The sequence below is a fragment of the Cyprinus carpio genome, chromosome B3 (assembly GCF_018340385.1).
Source record: "Cyprinus carpio isolate SPL01 chromosome B3, ASM1834038v1, whole genome shotgun sequence".
NCBI classification, from domain to species: domain Eukaryota; kingdom Metazoa; phylum Chordata; class Actinopteri; order Cypriniformes; family Cyprinidae; genus Cyprinus; species Cyprinus carpio.
In genome coordinates, this window is record NC_056599.1 from 10,094,875 (window position 1) to 10,113,939 (window position 19,065).

At 36.1% G+C, this 19,065-nt stretch overlaps 1 protein-coding gene across 1 annotated transcript in view; it reads left to right on the forward strand.

The window, feature by feature from the left end:
- coro7 (coronin 7) overlaps nt 1–19,065 on the forward strand; it is a 134,140-nt gene that overhangs the window by 56,706 nt on the left and 58,369 nt on the right. The window lies entirely within an intron of this gene.

The following is a 19,065-nucleotide window of genomic DNA, read 5'->3' on the forward strand; positions in this document are numbered from 1 at the left end:
CAAAAATGTGCTGCTTTTCCCCCCACGTCTGCGCTTTTTACCTGGTGACCTCCAACTCAAACGCAATGGGATTCCAATTAAAGGGCGCATGCCGAGGACTAATAAAGAGCTCTCGGGCCTCTCGGAAAGATGGATGTGGAAATATTTGACAGCTGGCACTTGAAATCCCCCATAAATCCCCGGCGTCTTTGTATCCGTCCCACAGGTATTTTCAAAGTGTCTGTGAAATAAGTTCCTTTTTGTGCCGTCGAAAAAGAATAACAAAAAGTAAAAGAAGAAAAATGCTCCCTTTTCCACCTTTTTTTTTCCCCCTCCGCAAATATGGTTTTAATTAGGAATTTTGTTCTTCTTCCATCTGCTGAGCTGCTGTTATTCTTATGTGGCGTTTTAACTGTCCTGACGCTGGTTTTGTTTAGAACTGGGAATTATTTTGTATTGTTTTATCCGTGTTTTGGCTGTCTGTTAAACAGGTTGATTATAACATTGGCTTTCTTGTTTGTAGTCTCATGTTGGAGAGTCTGGCAGTATTATATGGTTAATAGCATTGTATTAATTGTGTTTAGCATTGATTTCTTCTACCATGCACGTCAGAACAGACCAGTGACCAATTTTTGGTTCATGACGCACCAGTCGAAAACCACTGATCTGGAAGTAATGATCTAGATTTTCTCTCTAATAAATCGCCAAAACTAAAGCCAAAAAATTGTCCGGCTACCTTTTCATTTCCATCTGTTATTGGTCTCTGTAACGTCAAACACAATCAGTGGTTGACGGGAGTTTCCTTTATGTGTCTTTCAGATTCATGTGTCCAGGACTGTTACCAGCTTTCTCTGCATGTCAGCGTTTGTGTTATTAGCAAACACGTTGCATTTAGCTCCTGACAGGAAGGTAAAGTGTATGATACTGTGATCTGATGCTGTTTATTTGTCTGTAGAATAACAGAAACATATTAGTGACAGTTGAACAGCCGCTCGATTACTCTAGCGATCTGATGGACGTTTAGCCCGAGCGTTTGTGGACAAACCTGCCCATCATGCTCCGCTGTCACCAGTCATTAGATCAGAAATGTGCAGAAGTTTTCCTTGGCTGATTGCAGATGGCATTTCTGTGGGTCGGTGTAGACGGGTGTACTCGTCCTCGTCTGTCAGGCCCTCAAGATGTTTTGACAGCATAAGTCATTCACCTGCTTGCGTGGAGGGCGAGCGGAAGAATTTAGGACTTTAATGAGATTCCCAACTTCATCCAAGTGGGACGTGGGTGGGAAACGAAAGAATTTCCTCTGGGAGAGGGAGAATGAAAAGAAAAGGTGGAGAGGCTTTTGAAAGAACAGCAGCGGTCATTCATGATGAGTTTTCCTCTCTGTGTTTTGTTTGTTGTGCTTGAAATGTATTTTAGGACTTCAGTGTGAAGTTTAAGCATTATCTTATTCTAATTTGTGGACATGTTTAATGTGTTGTGAATTTTGACGTGATTTTATGTAGATCAGCAACCCGCAACACCCCCCCAATAAATACACATTTACAATTTTTCTGGTTAACCACTGTGCCAACCCCATCCCCTCCCCTTTTTGAATGCATTCTGTATTTATACGGTACATAGCATTTTTAAATGTGCAAGTTAATTCTCACACTTTAATAGTATTTATAGCTCCTAACAGGCTGTGTGACTATGAGACGTTATTACCTCAAAATGTACGTCAGTATGCAGTTTTCCCTATTGCTCGCGTGCAAGCGATTATGCCGTAAATGTGCCATAGATTGCCGACCCCTGATGTAGATGGTTCAGATTAGAGTCGACATATGTTGATAATGCTGAAAGCCAGTTTTCATCAAGCTGGCTTATAAAGTAGGTGCTATAAAACAGATGTATGGGAATATACATGCATGCAATGTATCACTCACAGATTAACACAATTCACAGCGTCACATCCACATTCCTGTATGGTTATAGTTTTCACGCCTGTTTTATTACCCAAAGTCATGCTGCCAAGTGTGTTTTTGGTCTTTGCAGTCATTTTTATTTCACCCAGGCTGTAGGCAGTGTTGATTGAGTAAGACTTTAAATCTGACCCCTGAGTCAGCTGATGATTATGACATCAGAACTCCTCTCTGAGATCATTGGCTCTTTATTATGAGATCCAAGCTCATTTTATAGATGATCAGCGCTTAATACATCAGAACACTGCAAAAAATTATATTTTTGTCATGACAACAGAGTTTAGCATGGTAATGTACATTAATATGTTTAGTAGATCTGATACTCTGATACTTTCATATAGCACTGAGACTGATACTTTAGTAGCACTGAGACTCACTACTGCCAATACATCCACAACATGCTGCTGTAAGCATGTAAGAAATACTGCTGTTGCACATATGATATATATGAAATAACCTCCATATACTGTATAACATAAATGAAATTACCCCGTAGCAGATCTATACAGGTGGAGCTGGGGAAGGTGGAGGGTTTCTGAAGTGGGCTGCAACTGCTACAGCAAGCACTAGCCAAGTCTTTGAATGTTGAGCTGTGAGCTCATTGGCTGCAGAGACAAAAAGAACCAATCAACTGCGCTAATAATGATAATAATATCATTATGTCAGATTGCACCATCTTGAGTTTCATCTTGATAGGACTTTGTATTCTTAATTTTTGTATTTTTATCTTCAGTAAAAAATATAAATATATATATATATATATATATATATATATATATATATATATATATATATATATATATATATAATTTTTTAAGTTAAAACAATTGAAACAATGGAAAAAAGTACTTTTGCAGTAAAACACTTTCAGTCATGATTTCAGTCAAGAGTCTATGAAAACAAGTTTTAATATTCTGTTATATTACTAACTATATATATATACTATTTTGTCTTATTTACTATAAAATATCAAAAAAATCTTAAAACAACATCAAGTTGCTTGTCAAGAAATACTGATTGAATGAACAAATTAAACTTTTTATTTATTTTTACTATTTTTTTCTTTCTCAGAGTCAGAGATGATTGGCTCTTAAAGAAATAGTTCAGCCTTTAATTAAAATGATTAATTTAATGCAATTAAACAAACTTTTATCAAAAAAATCTTTAAATAAAACAAAAAATTTAACCCTCTGGAGTCTAAGGGTATTTTTGGGGCCTGGAGAAGTTTTGTCATGCCCTGACATTTGTGCTTTTTTCAGTTTCTTATAAATATCTAAATGGCTAAAGTCTAATCTCACTGTAAATCAGCACAAACTAGGCTATAATAATATGTGAGCAGCATGTATGTACATGATTGTGTTTTTGAGAAAAAAAATGTTATGCGTGGTTAGTGAAAAAACTAAAAATGTTAAATCACTTGAATAAGGCAATAAAACACATATAGAAAATTGGTTCCCAGATATTTTGAGAACTGGAGCTTGTAGCCTAGAATATTTTCTTTCTAAATGATGTGAAAATCATCTTGTTTACTCACTTACAGAAAACAATATATTGATTTAAATTTTCTAAGACACTTTTTGTTGGTAAAAGTCATATGCGAGTAGGCGTCAAATATCATGAATTCACACCTGAGAAGACAAAGGCCTGCATAATGAGCTGCATAATGAGCCATTCAGTCAGCTGTGTCACTGAGAGGGATGAGTCACAAGAAAGAATGTGAGGACAAAATAAATCTATTTAATTTTATGCTTGTAGTTTATTTAGAATATATTTAATTATCCAACAACATAATTTAATATTCACTTGTGAGTGCAGTTAAACAGTTTATTAGGAAAAATCAATGCTGACTTTCAAACTGAATTTTTTGCATCATTACTCCAGTCACACAAATCCTTCAGAAATCCTTTTAACAATCTTATTTTCTACAAAAAACATTTATTGTTATTTTATTATTATATTATTATTATTATTATTATTATTATTATTATTATTAATGTTGAAAAGAGCTGAGAATATTTTTTTTTTAGGTTTTTTTAGGGGGGATCAATTGAAAGAACAGCAATGATTGTTACATTTGTTACAGTTACATTTATTGGTACATTTATATTATTTACATCAAGCTTTTGAATGGTATAGTAGTGTATATTGTTATTGAAACTTCATAATGTTTCACTTGATTATACATTTAGTCAGGAATTATAGTTTGGAAAAAGTCTTTGGAAAAAGTCTAACTAGTAAAATGTTTACACGTTATGTGAAAACTAGTACAAGTATATAAATCAATAAAAAGAGACTTACTCATGTTTATGATCTCTGCTGAATAAAGTGCTTCATTCTTTTTTCTGAGGAAATCCAAATCTCAAATCCTCAAAAAAATCACATCTTTTTGGGGTGAATTATGTCTTATTCCTCTCATCGCGAAGCAAACAGTAAAATAATAAAAACTCGAAGAACAGTCTCGCTGCGTTGTCTTCTGTTGTGTGGGCGTATTCAAAAGGCGCGCGCTTCAGTGAAACATTTGAATCTCAAAAGCGCGCTCGGCGCGGGGGCGTGGTCGCATTAGAAGATAATGAAGGCAGCCGTGAAAAACGGACATCGCGTTGTTTTCATATGGATTACTTTATCACAGAATTTTGTTTTCAGCAGCACTTGTTTAGTTTAAAAGTAGACATGTCAGGCTTTCTATAGATATCTCTCTCATGTCTCTGTGTTGAGTATTCACTGAGTTACAGTTCATTTTAATGACGCATTTGTATCTGAAGATCAGCGCAGACAAAGGCTGCAGACAGCACTCCTTGTTGTTATCTTATTTTATAAGTGCACAAAGTTTTGTTGTTATTATGTCTGTATACAAAAAAAAAGTAGACCCTTTACAGATTCGATTGATGTATTGCACTTATCTGTACGATCAAAACTGAAAGTGTAATTTAAGTTCTTTTCGGGGTTATCAGGAGAAAATAACCCAAAAAAATTACACTCTTTAATCTACCCCACTCCATAAATGCAATTAAACAAACTTTTCTCAAAGATTTCTTTCTATGGAACATAAATGTTATTTTGAATGGCTTGAAATGGCTCTGTTGTTTTTCTCTCTCTCCATACAATGGAAATCAGTAAGCTCTAATGTTGTTTGGTCACCAGTGTTCTTCAAAATATTCTGTTGTGTGTTCTGCAGAAAAAAGAAGAGGTCATAATGTTGGACTATAAATACTAGCATTGGTGGTCAGTCACTCTATCACACTCTCAGTTTTGCTGGTGTGAGTTTTCCCCGTCACTAGGTGAGGAAGATGACTGACTGCATGGAGTTTGGAGTATGTCGAGCTCTTAGTGTGTGTTTATCACGCTTCACTAGCACTAACGATTCATTTGTCTGGCTGTACTTTCTGAGAAACCAAAGGGTTTTTTTGACAGTACGGTTTGTTGATCTGTCTATTATTCCTTGTATTCTAGCAGAAGCGATTTGCTGAGATTGGCGTTCATCTGCGTTCGTTTTGCTCTGACGCTCCTTTACCTCATTTGTGAATGTTCGTCTTGTGTTGGTCTTCTTCTGGGACTTTTCCCCGTACATAACGCTCTTCTTGTGTGTGACCAGGCACTGAAACCACAGCCTCCTGAAGCCCACCGGAGCAAAACTGCCCCTCGATTTGAGCCTGATGGAAAACATAAGAGCCTAAAAAAGAAAGACTTCTTTTTAAAGCGGCAGAGAAACCGCGCACACACACCAACAAGACACGTATCTTAACCCGTACTCCACAAACCACCTTTCTGGAAGCGACCCCGAATAAATAGACACCTATCCACGCGAGCGAGGACGGGAAATGAAGAAAGCTGGCTGCAGGAGCTGGCTCCAGTGTTGACCTTTCTGCGGTTCAATTTAAATTACATCTCTTCAGAGGTAAAAATGCAGTGGCGAGGAGCAGAGTTTCCCCAGCCCTCATCTCTCTCTCTCTCTCTCTCTCTCTCTCTCTCTCTCTCTCAGGAGATGGATTTAGAAGCTGTTGTGGTCGAGCATCCGTGAGCCCGTGAGACGAGGGGCATTAGGGCTGATCTGCATTTTCCACTGGGGAGTGGATCGGCGTCAGGCTGCGAGTGGACGCTGGTATTTGTCTTTGGCGGGTTTATTACAGAGAGAGCAGACGCTCTGAACCACACACTCATGAGCCAGGCAATGCTGTGGGCTGGTGGAGCGCACGGCCTTGAGCTTGCAAACAAAAAACCCTCTTAAAGCTGGATAGTGGTTGCCATTTTTGCCCATTTTGCCGTGTTTAGAAATGGAGATGTTCGAGAGAGGACTGCTCAGTGTGTGCTGGACGCGAGGACGCACTGCAGAAATCAGTTTTAATTAGACATAAGATACATTTGCTGGAGAAGCAACAGTGCATGAGATATCAAGATTTGTTTTCATAGATTGTATCTTGAATATGAGTGGATTTTTAACTTATTGCAGATTGTTTTTCTCTTATTTTTTTGCTTGATTTTTAAAATAATTATTAGTTATGGGCCTAGATTAGATAAAACATTTCAAAATACAACTGCATTGTTTTACTTTTTGTGATTAGAAGACAAATATTTTGTCATTGAAAATTTCTTCAAAATAGTATTAAAATAGTGTCTCGTTCTAGTGAACCAAGTATCTGTATTTTGTCTCATCTCGTGAGCTAAGTGTATTTTCACACCCCTAGTGTCGACAAGCGGTGAAATAGCTCATCATTTTCCAAGTGTATGTTATAGCTTTTGTTCTTGAGGTCAATTATATTCATTAAAAAAGAATCAGTTTGAATAAGAAAAGCGATAACTTTGCCATATTATCCTTTCAAATGTTAAATTTGCCACAGTCATTGCATTGGACTTTATTTGTACCATTTAGTTATTAGTTTATCTATTACTATTTGAAAGACAATAACGAATATAGTTTGATAAGTGAGATCTCTTGTTTTAGTCTTTGAAAACCAAAGAAGTAGTGCTTGAAAAGTCCTGGAAATTAATTTTGCAGTATCTGTACGAACCCTGTTACATTATATATGTACAGTTCAGGTCAAAAGTTTGGAAACATTACTATTTTTAATGTTTTTGAAAGAAGTTTCTTCTGCTCATCAAGCCTGCATTTATTTGATCAAAAATACAGAAAAAAAATGTAATATTGTGATATATTATTACAATTTAAAATAATTGTTTTTAAATTTATTATACTTTAAATTATCATTTATTTCTGTGATGCAAAGCTGAATTTTTAGGATCATTATCACATGATCCTTTAGAAATCATTCTAATATGATGATTCATTATCAAAGTTGGAAACAGTTCTGCTGCTTAATATTTTTTCAGAACATGTGATACTTTTTTAGGATACTTTGATGAAAAAAAAAAAAAGAAGAAGCTATGTTTTTAAAATATAAATATTTTGTAATAACAATATACACTACTGCTCAGTAATTTGGGGTCAGTAATTTTTTTTTTTCTTTCTTTTTTTTAAATAAAATCAATACTTTTATTCAGCAAGGATGTGTTAAATTGATAAAAAGTGATAGTAAAGAAAATATATTAGAATATATATTATTCGAATTTTTTTTTATTTTGAATAAATGCAGTTCTTTTTAACCTTTTATTCATCAAATATATTAGACAGCAGAACTGTTTCCAACACTCATAATAAATCAGAATATTAGAATGATTTCTAAATGATCATGTGATAGACTGGATGTTACATGTGACACTGAAGGCTGGAGTAATGATGCTGAAAATTCAGCCTTGCATCACAGGAATAAATTTTTTTTTAAAGTATATTCAAATAGAAAACTATTATTTTAAGTTGTAATAATATTTCACAATATTACTGTTTTTTCTTTATTTTTGATCAAATAAATGCAGGCTTGATGAGCAGAAGAGACTTCTTTCAAAAACATTCCAAAAATAGTAATGTTTCCAAACTTTTGACCTGAACTGTATATGTATATATATGTGTGTGTGTGTGTACAATCAATATTTTATTATTTAAGTAGAAAGTAACTAAAAATATAAAATATTGTACAAAAATACTTCAAAAAATATTATTATTATTATTATTAGGTGACAATATTATTATCATCTTTACAGTAAATAAAGCAGAGTATGAATTCTGTCATTATTTTGTTGCCCTCGTTTCATTCTAAAGCTGTTAGTTTTTCCATTTAACACAAAAAAAGACATTTTAAAGAAACAAATGACTATTTTTCCATAGAACAGTTCATGCAACAGTGACTTTAGCCATCAAGCGGTTTAAAAAGCATCATATAAGTAGTCCATATGACTCATGTGCTACAGTAGAGTCAGAAGTCACATGATAGCATTGCGTGAGGAAACTAAAATGTAAGTTTATACACTGACAGTCTTCTTAAACTGTCACATCTCATTCACAATTGTGTACTGTACAAATTTTAAAAAATGGCTGGTTTTGATGCCGTTGATGCCAAAACTGCTTTGGTTTTCTCATGCGCTGTAAGCAAGCACGAGCTGTCAGTTCAGATTTGCAGATGGAGAATGAGATTCGAGCACAGACAATTCATCTGCTCCTCACACAAAGCTATCGTATGTCCTCAGAAGACTTCAAATATATTGTTTTGAGGAAATGAGCTTTGTAAAGATTATTAATTTGGTGTATCACGGAAAAAAATAACAACATACGGGTTTGGAACGACACGAGGATGAGTAAAACATCCATTTTGAGTGCACTTGAACTTAATTTAGTTCATTTTTGACTCATTTTTACCGTTTGTTTTCTTCTTTCTCCTCCTTTTCCCCATCAGTGTCATTCTTGTGCTCATGTTTGATGGTTCTGCTGGTTTAAACTGCTTCTTAATTGGCCTGACAACATCTCATAAAGCTTATGTGCTTCCTGAGCTGCCATTCAGGCACTCAGTGTGTCAGACTCGGACAGCATGTCAATGTCCAGACTCTTCCTGCAATTAAAGTCCAGCACAACTCTCAACAACTACCTGGTCTGTGACTGCATGTGAGCGTCTGTTTGTTGAAGCGCTCGCTGAGGTCACGCCGGTCAGAGGTCACGTCTCCTCCTGGCTCGCGGTATAGAAGACGCTCTTTATGAGCAGTTATGTGAGAGTGGGACAGCTGAGCGTTCGTTGAGTTTGGGATTTAACTAGATTTGATGTTGCGGCCCACCCAAGCATGTGTTAGTGGAGTAAGTTCGAAATAAGCAAATCTTACAAGAAATATGTGTGATACTCAAATGATCACTGATACTGAACATCTGTCGTCTGATTCCTGAACAAATGACTCTTATGAACCGGTTCTTTTTAGTGAATCGGAAATATACAGAGTGACCAGTGCAGTCTGAATCTTTAATAAGTGATTCCTGAACAGGTCCTGTTTAGTGAATCAAAACACACTCTTAGACTTTTTAGTGACTTTTTTTTTCAGACATAAATCCAAATGCAATAAATTGGCCTTGGGCATATATTAAACAAAAATAGTAAACAAATGTGGTAACACATTTCAATGATTTTTATAAAATCCTACTGACAAAACTTGATTTAAATTTGTAAGCTGGATGTGTTTGGTTCACTAAAAAGGAAATCAGAGAAAAGAGAAGCTTATAAGTGTCATTGGTTTTGAAAGTCAGGCTATGCACTATGTTTTTAAATCTCTAAAAAGAATCAGCTCATAAGAGTCATTTGTTTGAGAGTCAGATGATACACTATTCATTATACATTATTCATTAAAAAGAACCATTTCATAAGAATCATTCTTTCGGGAATTGAACTACACAGGTTGTGCTGTAGTTTTCAAATGATTAAAATGAACTAGATTATAAGAATCATTTTTTTTTCTACAGTCAGGCTACTCTGATTGAGGTGTATATTTTTGATTCATTAAAAAGACTTGGATCACAAGAGTCATTCGTTCAGAAACTGGACTGCACTAGATGCGCTGAATGCTTTTGATTCGCTAAAAATAACCATTAGAGTCAATAGTTTGGGAATCAGACTGAACTGGTTGTGCTGCATGGTCTTAATCCACTTAAAAGAATCAGCTCATAAGAGTCATTTGTTCAGGAATTAACATCACTAGTTGCACTGTACAGTATGTCTTTGATTCAATAAAAAGAACCAGTTGATAAGACTCATTCGTTTCTGAATCTACTGAACTAAACTGTTTCCGCGGTCTGTTTTTGATTCAGTGGAAGGAACCGGCTCCTAAAAATCATTTGTTTGGGAATCAGGCTGTACTGGTTGTGCTGCATGGTCTTGATTCACTAAAAAGAACCAGCTCATGAGAGTCATTTCTTCAGGACTCAAACCTCACTGGTTGCATGGAACAGTATGTTTTGATTCATTAAAAAGAACTAGTTCATAAGACTAATTCATTTCTGAATCTACTTAACTACTTGGTTGACTACACTGATTCTTTTTTGTGCTCTGTTCTGGTTCTCAGTTCCAAACCCTAATGATTTCGCAAGCTTCCTGGATGTTTCTGCATTTTCAGTTTTGACACACAAGAAAAGAGCCCTTTAGGTGACCAAAGATGTGTTTGTGTTGTGTCTGTGTCTGTGTGGTCCGACACAGCTGCTTCTGAATCCCACTCAGGCTTTGTCTGCAAGGGACAGTGAAGCAGGAATGCACAGACACACGCACACACACACACAAGATATTGTTCTTTCATGAGCTGAATCGATGACTACAGGCTGTGTTTTTGGGCCGTGTTCCTTCTGTCACGCTTTGAGCCCCTTTAGCTGCACTGCTTTATGAAGCCTGTGTTTGCACTTCCACACTGTGTGTGTGTGTGTGTGTGTGTGTGTGTGTGTGTGTGTGTGTGTGTGTGTGTGTGTGTTCTTTAAGTCACCCGCAGTGCAAAAATGTGTGTCCTCGGGCTTCTTGTTGTAATTCAAGGTAGGCAGCAGCGTTGAGTTCACATCCTCTTGCCCTTCACAGCGTTTCTTTGTCTATTAATTTTTCACTATGAGACTAGAACTGGCTGAAGCTGGCATTTGGTAATAAACTAGCCTTGCAAAAAATGCATAAGGACACATTGTACAGCAGAACTGAACCAGTTGATTTAAAAAAAAAGTGTAAAATAAAGTTTATTTGCAATAAGCACTGCAATATTATTATTCTGATTTAATGGGAATACTGTGCTGTAAGTTAAAATTTGTCAACATTAGTTAATGCTGTATCTGTGACATCAATGTTTTTACAGTGTATATTGATGTAGGGTAATTTTAATTTATCAATTAACATTTACATTTATTTATGTATTTGATAAGTATACACATTTAATTCATTTAATGTTAAAATTAAATGGTTAAAATAAATATGTATTATAAAAAAAAAATACAATTATATTTATTTATAAATCACAGATTTTTTTATCAAGTAACAGTTACATTTTTATGTATTAAATAAATGTATACATTTGATGAATTTAAATAATAATGTTAAAATTAAATATATATATATATATATATATATATATATATATTATATATATATTATAAAAATATATTAATAGCATTTTTTTATATGTTATATAATGTTAAGAAATTTAAAGAAAATGCTGCTACTACTACTACTACTACTACTAATAATAATAATCAGTAATTATCTTTTTTAATAATCTAATACATAAAACAATAAGTGATTTAATGATTTATTAGTCACTGATTTATAAATTTATCAATTAACATTTACATTTATTCATTTTATAACTGCATTTTATTATATATTTTATAAATATATAAATTTAATAACTTAATTATGATAATAACAATTTATTATTATTAGTTAATGCATTTGATATTTGGAACTTCTAACACCATTTTTTACAGCATTAATTGATCTAGGTTAATGTTAATTGATCAATTCTTATTGTTTATATTTACTATTTATATATTTATTTTATAACAATTATTTATATATATATATGTATTTAATTAATAGAAATGTAATGCATTTAAATAATAATATAAGGTTCTTGTTAATTTATAAATTAAAATTTATATTTACTATTTATTAATTTTAATTACAATTTATTTGATTAATATATAAATCTAATGAATTTAAAATAATAATAATATAATAATAATACATGTATTATTTAATTGGACTACATTAGACTACAACAGTGTGGTTTTGTGGTTCTGGAGGTGGTCTTTCTCTGCCCTTAAGGGAAGGTTGAGGCAATTAGCTGATGTTTAAACTTCTGGTCTGCCAAGACCACATTCCTCACCCAAAAACGATGCGGGCCAGAAGACATCTGTGAGAAAACGTGTGAATCAGCTTTCGGCGCGGTCTGCTCTGTTGATGTAGGTCCAGGTCATTAGGTTGCGAGACATTCTAAACATCAACAAATGGGCTTGTGTCACTTGTTTTCGGTTCAACTTCGTGAGCTCACGCTTGCTTCATCTCGCCTGGTGCTGATTTGCATTGAAACCTCTGAGAAGTGGTGAGATAATGCCGATGCAGATGTGAAAAAAATTCAACTCTTGTATTTCATTGCCTGTCTTTATTCTAGGTCACGTTCTGCTGGCTAACGGTGCATCGAAGGCTCTCTGTTTTAGGCCAAACACGTAACCAAATTGAGAACGAATGTCTGATAACGAAAAGCAGGCTTTCCCACGCTAACATGAACACGCGTTTGCACACGCTGCGGTCCTCCAGGTGAGAGTGCTATGTTTTTGGTTTCAGACGGGCTACGCCTGGAACTGGCAGCAGCGCTGAGCTTTAATATGTGTGGGCCGTTAATGCTTTTATTCCTTGAGTCACAGACCCTTTTCCAGCAGTGCTTTGCTCTGTATCCTGACAACAAACCCGCAAATCACTTTTAAATCATCCTTTATAGCGTGTGGAAGATGTTAGATGGGCGTTAGTGATTTAGAGCAGCTGTGTAGGTTTAGCAGAACTGTTCTAATCATCATTGACCCCGACTATCACTGGAATTAACGTCTCTGCTCATTCATTATCAGGTGATCCGGTTTCAGGTGATCCGGTCACTGATCCAGTCTCAGGTGATCCGGTTTCTGGTGATCCGGTCACTGATCCAGTCTCAGGTGATCCAGTTTCAGGTGATCCGGTCACTGATCCGGTCTCAGGTGATCCAATCTTAGGTGATCTGGTTTCAGGTGATCCGGTCTCAGGTGATCCGGTCACTGATCCGGTCTCAGGTGATCCAATCTTAGGTGATCTGGTTTCAGGTGATCCAGTCTCAGGTGATCTGGTCACTGATCCGGTCTTAGGTGATCCAGTCACAGGTGACCCGGTTTCAGGTGATCCGGTCTCAGGTGATCCGGTCACTGATCCGGTCTCAGGTGATCCAATCTTAGGTGATCCAGTTAGGCGATCCGGTTTCAGGTGATCCGGTCTCAGGTGATCCATTTCAGGTGATCACTCAGGTGATCCGTTTCAGGTGATCCGGTCTTAGGTGATCCAGTCACAGGTGACCCGGTTTCAGGTGATCCGGTCTCAGGTGATCCAGTCTCAGGTGATCTGGTTTCAGGTGATCCAGTCTCAGGTGATCCGGTTTTAGGTGATCAAGTCTCAGGTGATCCGGTTTCAGGTCATCCGGTCTCAGGTGATCCATTTCAGGTGATCCAGTCTCAGGTAATCCGGTTTCAGGTGATGCGGTCTCAGGTGATCCAGTTTCAGGCGATCCGGTTTCAGGTCATCCGGTCTCAGGTGATCCATTTCAGGTGATCCAGTCTCAGGTAATCCGGTTTCAGGTGATGCAGGGCAGGCTGCGTTCACACTGCAGGCAAATGTGGCTCAAATCAGATTTTTTGCTCACGTGTGACTAAGATGTGTTTTTGTCATGACAGTGTGAATGGCACAAACTGCATGGAATCTGATCTTTTCAATTCTGATTTGTGCCACTTCTACATGTGGTACTAAATCTGATCCAGGTCAGATGTTTTGCAATACAACCGCAGTGTGAACAGTCATATCAGAATTCATGTGACTTCTGTGTCACTCCAGATTGACATTTGTCATAATTCCCTGCTGACGGGAGACACTTTAAAGATTTTACATAAAGTTATCAAGACAGTTGGAAAGGTAGTCAGTGGAAGTACAGTGATGTGTCAGAACTCATAAGTATTACAGTGACAACTCTATATACAAGCAAAACATGAGGGCTCATATCATAAAAGTGTCAAAACTTTGCTCTCTGTTGTCACATCCTTGTCTTTATTTTTCATATTGCCTGTGCATAATTTCGCAATTGTTAGTATCAACTTTTTGTACAGCATTTATTGATCTAGGTTAATTTATAAGTGTATATATATTATATGTATATATGTATATATAGTGTATTATATGGACTTTGTTTAACAGTTTTGGTGTAATAGAATCAACATTTAGTGACACGATGAGATAGATGTTGATACCATTATAGCAGGTCAATGATTTCTCTGTGTGATGCATAAAATTATTGGCCAACACTCAAACACTAAAATTATTGGAGCACGTTTGTAAAATTGTTGTTAATTTAGAGTGTGCTAAGTGGACGTCCCTTCAGATCCAGCAAATCTGAGGTTTGAGCTTGTTTTCCTCTCATGCCTTTATTCCTCTCCATTGTTCAGAGAAATCCCCCTCCATCCTTCTCTTTCACATTTGCGGTTCATAATATCCACAGGCCTCATGTGGAGCTCAGTGTTCACGGCATTCTTCTGTCATTATTCTTTAATTTTCTCTATTTGTCTTCATCATTCCAGTCTTCCCAGTCCCCATCTTCTCTATCTGTGATGCTAGCATCAGCATTCCTGTGGTCCGTGGCCCCGGGGCCAGTTTCAAACCCTGCGAGAGGACAATCTGTACAACTCAAGCGCCTTTCAGAGTCTATGCAGGGTGTGTACATAGGGGGAAAATGTCTTTATTTGAGAGACGTCTCTATTTTGATATCTGCAGAAGAGCTTGAACTGCTGGTGAACTGGCTTTTGCTGCAGGAAATCTGATAAGAGCAAAGGCAAAATCTCCTCCATGACTCTCCTCCAGCATAACCGTGAGTCATGTGATGTGGTGGGATGTTGGCGGTCTGTTTTCCCGCTACTGTATCACACACTGTATCAAACAACAGCCTCAGGTCACAAAGGATAGAGAAGGTAGTGATAGACTGTGGCCAAACTTCAAGCCTGTTAGCAGGGAATATGTTCTTTTTGCAAATGGTGTATGTGTTATATAGGTGGGGTTTTTTTCTTATTTTTTATGCAAAATTACTCACAAGCTAGTACATATAATCATTAAAACAAGATGCATTCTTATAAAACTTGAGCTATTTTGCATTAAAGGGGTCATATGATGCTGCTAAAAAGAACATTATTTTGTGTATTTGGTGTAATGAAATATGTTTATGTGGTTTATTTTCCACATACTGTACATTTATTGTTTCTCCTCTCTGCCCCGCCTTTGAAACGCGTCAATTTTCACAAGGCTCATCTCTCTGAAAAGCGAGGTGTGCTGTGATTGGCTAGCTATCCAGTGCGTTGTGATTGGCCGAATGCCTTAAGTGTGTGAAGGAAATGTTACGCCTCTTAACATATTGTGATGCCTTGTCCAGCCTGAGCGATGAGACATAAACATAAAACCCATTATAAACGTGATATAAACATGATTTCTAGTCGTGTTTTCTTTTGGAAGGCCAAACAAAACAGTTTTGCTTTCTCAACGAAACAACGTCACACACCGCAGCCTTGAGTGAGCAGAGGCCGGAGGCCTAGAGTGAGCCGTGGTCTAGAGTGAGCCACGGCCGGCTTGAAAGATCAGAGGCGGGCGGCTTGAGAACGGTACGGCAGGTGGATTCTACGAAGGAGCATACCTTGGTCTTGCAGCAACCACATGTGACGACCCCAGGCTGGACTCCGCTTCATCCACGGTGAAAGCCAATTTCGGCGATCCTCAGTGCAAAGTTGATGTATTTCCTCAGCGACCAGCACGGATCAGCCCCAGGCATGACGAAGTGTATAACTCCTCTTTTGGAAGGCCAAACAAAGTAGTTTTGCTTTCACAGTGAAACACACAGCGTCTATACTACAAGGCGGCGGCAGGCAACAACAATACTACAGAGAGAATCAAAGGTACGCCTTCTTTCTTTGCGTGAACATCTGGGCGGCATTATGCAAATCTTCCCACATACTGACGTAGAGATGTGGGGGCGAGTTAGAACGAGCCGTTTCAGGGGGGCGTAGACAAGTGTTAACTTTTATAAAGAATATCTCTTTGGATTTGAGACTTTAGTCTTTGCAACTTTACAGATCTTCTTTATTCACCAAGAGCTTGTAACACTCCAAAAAGAAAGGAAAATTTGAAATTGCATCATAAAACCCCTTTAAATTAAGTGGTACTCTGCATTCACATAGTTAAATGCGTTTTAGTATGAATATATTTTTTCAGTCTTTGATTAACTTTGCTTATTTTTGTTTAGTAACGGGATTCATTTTTCTTTAGTTGAAACTGAAAAGCTAAATTAAAATGTAAATATTAGATGGAAAACCTGAAACTTAAAAAAAAAACTGCATTGGCAACTAACTGAAAAAAGCTTAATTTAAAGTACTAAAATTAATACGACTAAAACTGAAATAAAAATAAATCTAAATAGAAATACTTAAATAGAAATATTGCAAAAACATCTAAAACTAATGGCAATAACAATTAAAATATGTTAGTAGTAATATGAAGTAATAATATTAATATTAAAACTAAAGCTGAATTAAAAATGAAAGCTAAATAGAAATATTGCAAAAAAACTAAATGTAATAAAAACTAATGGCAATAACAAATAAAATGTTTAATTTGAAGTACTGAAATAATACAATTAAAGCTGAAATAAAATAAAGCTAAATATAAATATAAAAAAAGAACTAAAACCAGTCAATAATTGTAAATAAGTTGAATTTGAAGAAAAAAAGGGCTGAAATAAAAAGCAAAATAGAAATATTACAGAAGAAGAATACAAAAAAAGCTAATGGCAATAACTGAAATACAATAATTTGATTTTGAAGTACTAAAATTATTAAAAGTAAATCTAAAATAAAAATTAAGCAAAATAGTTTTTGTCTAATATTTCTAATAAAACAATTATAGTACATTACAAAATTATACTATAAAACATATATAAACAATTCTAAAATAACACTCCCTGGTGCCAGATACTGATGCAATAAGTGAGCACAATATATTGAAATTAAATTGCTTTTATCTGTTTTTATTTTATTTTATTTAAATAGAGGGTAAGCAGGTTAGATCTTTTCTTTACTAGACTTATTTTACATAATTCAGTTTCAGTCTTTTTAAAGCACATTTTAAAAGGTATATTTATCTGTTCTAATGCACATTATAATGCCATCATGTCTACATTCTTAAGGTGGCATACAATCTTTTCATTTTAGTTTTTAGTGCTTTTTTAATTGTCTCAGAAGTAATACAGTAATATACAGGGTAATATACAGTATTTTTGTGGTAACTGGGCTTATTTCTTATATACAGCCAGAATTTCCCTAAACTGTCTATTTCCCTAAGAATCTATTCCTCACAGCCTCTTTATCCTTAAATATGCCATTTACCTGACTGAGGTTCATGCTCATGTTTGTACCTATAGGTTTAACAGTAACAGTAAAGCATCTATGGCAAGAATGAGACATAAACCAGGACAAAAATGTACGGGGGGGACCTCTTTTCATAAGACACACAGCCCTGTGTTAAGGCCTGGTGTCATCACTCTAGAACTGAGTTTGGAAACAAAACCTCTGCAGCTTGACTTAAAAAAAAAAAACAAGGAGCAGAATAATATTTACTCGGCAGTAATTTTCTGTGGAATTTTTGGAAGATAATTTGAAAAAGTCAGCTTGGGTGTCTACAATAGACTCTTTGAGCCGCTCAGTTTGAGTTTAGCTTTGGAGCGCGGCCAGAGGACCAGCTCTCTTAAAATCACAGAATAAAGGAGGCCTTTTATTGAAAAGCTGGAAAGCAGACGCACATACACACACATTCAGCTGCCCACCGCCGTCCACACACACACACACACACACACACACGCACACATGCTCCAGTTCCTCTTACTGATGTGCGCTTGTACGGTTTCTGGTCAAATTTGCCTCCATCTGATGCCTTGGCTGTTGTTCTCTCGCTGTGTGAGAGTTTTTGTTGTTTTTAATTTTTTGACATGATTGTGCTCATTACAAATGGAAATGCTATTAGTGCTGCACAGCGGTGGGCTGTTTTATGTGTTTGTGTCGTTAAACAGGTTTAATATACAACAGATTGCAGCTGGATGCTTGCAGATAAGAAGACTTTGGAGGTTGTGCGAGTGTTTGTTGCAGACCCGTCCAAATGTACCTGTAAAACAGGTGGGTGGTCAGTCTAAGGATTGCGTATTAACAAACAATGCTCATTAGCTCCAGTGACGTAGATGGAGGCCAAACGGCACCTATTGGATTTGGCGATTGTTTGTTTTTAATAAAAATTCCTGTTTACCTCAAGCTTTCTCCATAAAGGGAAAATCTGTTACCTTTCCCTGGCACTCAAACCCTAAAATTCCTCATAAAAGTTTGCTTTGGGTGGCGCGCTTGCAGATGGTGTTGAGGATGCTAGTGCTCTCTCTCAGTGTGCAAACTCCTCTGGAGAGAAGAAAAAAAACATTTGTTTTCGTCTATAAAATCTTATCAAAAACACATTAAATGCATTCAAAGTCAGTGAATCTAATTGACTCTGCTGTTAATCAGACCAGCTAGCTTGAGCAAGAAACAGAATATGAAACTGTAGTTTATTTTTTTTTCTTTGCAGCTTTTTGAAAATACATATCATACATATACACACATCTCCATATAGACACACAAAAAAAAAGTATAAAAAAAGAGCTTCCCAAATTAAACAGGGAAAATTAGAGGCAGATCTTATCAAAAATATTCACAAATATTTTCAATACTTCATACTGTTGAGATTTTTTTTTTCCAGTTTGGATATTCCAACAACAACAAAATATATGTGCAATTGCAAATCCCCCTTCTTTTAAGCAGGTTTGAGATGCACTAAAACAATTTTATTTGACTTTTTTTTTTTTTTTTTTGGGGAAACACCATTTGACAGGTTGTAGAACAAGTGCTAAAATACTAACACATTTCCTCACAGAGGTAAATCAGTACGGCTTCCCA